This window comes from Megalobrama amblycephala, linkage group LG20 (genome assembly GCF_018812025.1).
Source record: "Megalobrama amblycephala isolate DHTTF-2021 linkage group LG20, ASM1881202v1, whole genome shotgun sequence".
Lineage (NCBI taxonomy): Eukaryota > Metazoa > Chordata > Actinopteri > Cypriniformes > Xenocyprididae > Megalobrama > Megalobrama amblycephala.
The window spans coordinates 32,732,068-32,734,599 of NC_063063.1; the positions used below are offsets into that span (position 1 = coordinate 32,732,068).

A 2,532-nucleotide genomic window follows, 5' to 3' on the forward strand; every position below is an offset into this window, starting at 1 on the left:
TTCATTGGTAATAGACGTTAAACATGAAGAACGCCTTTATTTCACATTCCTTACTGGCGGACTTACCAAGGGGTTTACGGACAAGAGCTTTGCTGTGAAAAAATTCACAGATCAAGCTGGTGAAGATGACACCAGTTTCATTCCTCTAAGTGTCCAACATTTGGAGCTATAGCCATTATAAAATTAAGAGTCGCTACGAAAAAAAAACTGATTTCGGCCCAAAGGACAGCGTCACCTTAATTCACGAATAATGGAGAACGATATTCGGTATTATTTGCATGTCTATGACAGCGCACTGCGTATTTATAGCCAAAAGAAATCTGAATATCAAACCGCAAACTATCTTTACTGCGGTCATAAATGGAGTATCGAAAATATCTTACCACGGGTGCAGCAGTTCCTGCGCGAACAGCACGTCGATGGAAAAGGTAAGTGCACTATACTGATAACGTTAGCTAACTTTAAAAGACAATTCCGTGCGTGCATAAGACATAGAATTAGTTACCTTAGGTAATTATCTCTAGCAGCTACCTAACTTGAACTATACTGTCTATGTGAACTAGCAAGCAAGCATGCTTCGATTATTATTATCCGTTTCTGTTAAATTTAGAAAACTTGAGTAATATTGACCTTTTCCGCATTTCATTCATGAGAATTGTTTATGTATAACCATGGGTGGTCCGTGTAAAAGAAAAAAGAAAATCACACTTTTTTTTCGTTTTTCATTTATTTGTTAAAAAAAAAAAATATGAACGAAAAAGTACACGGAACTTTAGGTAGGTTCAGAGCCATAGAAAGATGATTCTGGGTAGGTTTAAGTTTATTGTAGCCATGCAAAGAAAGGAGACATGATTGGCATGTAAGTTAACGTTAATGTTGGAGAACAAATGCTGCTGAATCTAATGATTGGGGGAAAATAACAATTATAAAGTATAAGTTTGTAAGTGTGTGTTTTGTACTGAAGTTTTAGGCAACCTCAAACGGATGTTTTTTAAAAATCCGATTATAAAAATATCTACATATGTGTAAACTGGACCTTAAAGAAAATAATAATAATAAAATCACTTGAGAAATTGCAAAAAAAAAAAAAAAAAAAATCGAAAAAAAATTTACCAAACCCTGAAGAAATTGTCAAGCTTAGTGTTAAAAAACAATTCTCATTTTTTCTTATTTTCTTCTTTCAGGTCAGCGGCATGTTCAGGCTCCCCAAGGAGAAAAAAAGTAAGTCACTTTACATATTAACACAATGAAATTCTGTCTAATTCTACACTGATCTGTGTCAGGATTGCAGGCTACCTACTTCCATTTTTACCATTTTACCTGCACCAACTTTATAAAGTCTAACTTGGTTATAATGTTATATTTGTAGTGTTTTAGCTCTAGCTCATGTTTATTCATTTTAAGTTGATAAGTTATTGTACAAAAAATCATGTATTATCAGAGATTAAGGAAACATGTTGAATTGAATACTGCCTTGAAGAATTGAATACTGCCTTGAAGTAATATTTATTATTTTCATAAATATTGGTTTCCTATTTCAGGTATGTGTTTCTGCTGTTACCCTAAGTGATCCTGCACGCATCTCCTGTGGTCCTGCACTCGACTCCCGTCACTTCCTGCACTCGATCCTTAATCCTGATCCTGCACTCATCTCCTGTGGTCCTGCACTGATTTCACATGGTCCTGATCCTGATCCTGCACTCGTCTCCTGTGGTCCTGATGATTTCCTGGTCCTGATCCTGCCTGCACTTGTCTCCTGTGGTCCTGCACTGAACTCACATGGTCCTGATCCTGATCCTGCACTTGTCTCCTGTGGTCTTGCACTGAACTCACATGGTCCTGATCCTGATCCTGCACTCGTCTCCTGTGGTCCTGCACTGAACTCACATGGTCCTGATCCTGATCCTGCACTCTCCTGTGGTCTTGCACTGAACTCACATGGTCCTGATCCTGATCCTGCACTTGTCTCCTGTGGTCCTGCACTGATTTCACATGGTCCTGATCCTGATCCTGCACTCGATCCGACTGTGGTCCTGCACTGATCACATGGTCCTGATCCTGATCCTGCACTCGTCTCCTGTGGTCCTGCACTGAACTCACATGGTCCTGATCTGATCCTGCACTTGTCTCCTGTGGTCTTGCACAACTCACATGGTCCTGATCCTGATCCTGCACTTGTCTCCTGTGGTCCTGCACTGAACTCACATGGTCCTGATCCTGATCCTGCACTCGACCGACATGATCCTGCACTCGTCTCCTGTGATCCTGCACTGATCACATGGTCCTGATTCCTGCACTCATTCCTGCACTCGTCTCCTGTGGTCCTGCACTATATGGTCGATCCTGTCCTGCACTCGACCGATGTTACTCGTCTCCTGTGATCCTGCAGCTCACATGTCTGATCTATCCTGCACTCGTCTCCTGTGGTCCTGCACTGAACACACATGGTCCTGACTATCCTGCACTCGACCGATATTATCGTCTCCTGTGATCCTGCACTGAACTCACATGGTCCTGATCCTGATCCTGCAT

At 41.1% G+C, this 2,532-nt stretch overlaps 1 long non-coding RNA gene across 1 annotated transcript; it reads left to right on the forward strand.

The window, feature by feature from the left end:
* Positions 1-361: 361 nt before the first annotated feature.
* LOC125255547 lies at positions 362-1,674 on the forward strand. Its single transcript, XR_007181929.1, has 3 exons — positions 362-428; positions 1,185-1,221; positions 1,542-1,674. It is a non-coding gene; the product is annotated as an uncharacterized LOC125255547 (long non-coding RNA).
* The last annotated feature ends 858 nt before the right edge of the window (positions 1,675-2,532 follow it).